Below are 452 nucleotides of genomic sequence, written 5' to 3'. Positions count from 1 at the left end.
AGGATCATGATTTTTTTAATTTTTAATTTTTTATTTTATATATAAATAATGTTTTTTCTTTATGTTGGAGTTGAATTGAAGAAAAAGTTTTTGAAAATGCATAAATTAAAACTTAAATTAATATATTTAACTCGAGATTTTAGGCCATGTAAGCAAGTGGTATGTATGATTTTCAGAGGTTATGTACAATGTTAAAGGATCAACCAATTAAAATTAAACATGTTACCACGTTCTGTTTTCTAATGTATTACCCCTTAATGTGAAACTAATTTTGATTAACTTCTAATCTTGAAAGTGAAAAAGGGTTAAACAGCATATTTGGAATATGCTTAGCCAACACTCTCTTTGCATGTCACCCAAGGCCAATATCTTTAACATATATAAAAGTCAACTTAATTTGTGATATGATGATGGAAATTAAAATGCAGTAAATATTAGAAAGAAAATTGTAA

The sequence above is a fragment of the Arachis ipaensis genome, chromosome B03 (assembly GCF_000816755.2).
Source record: "Arachis ipaensis cultivar K30076 chromosome B03, Araip1.1, whole genome shotgun sequence".
Classification (NCBI taxonomy): Eukaryota; Viridiplantae; Streptophyta; class Magnoliopsida; order Fabales; family Fabaceae; genus Arachis; species Arachis ipaensis.
Note: the sequence above shows the minus strand (reverse complement) of the source record.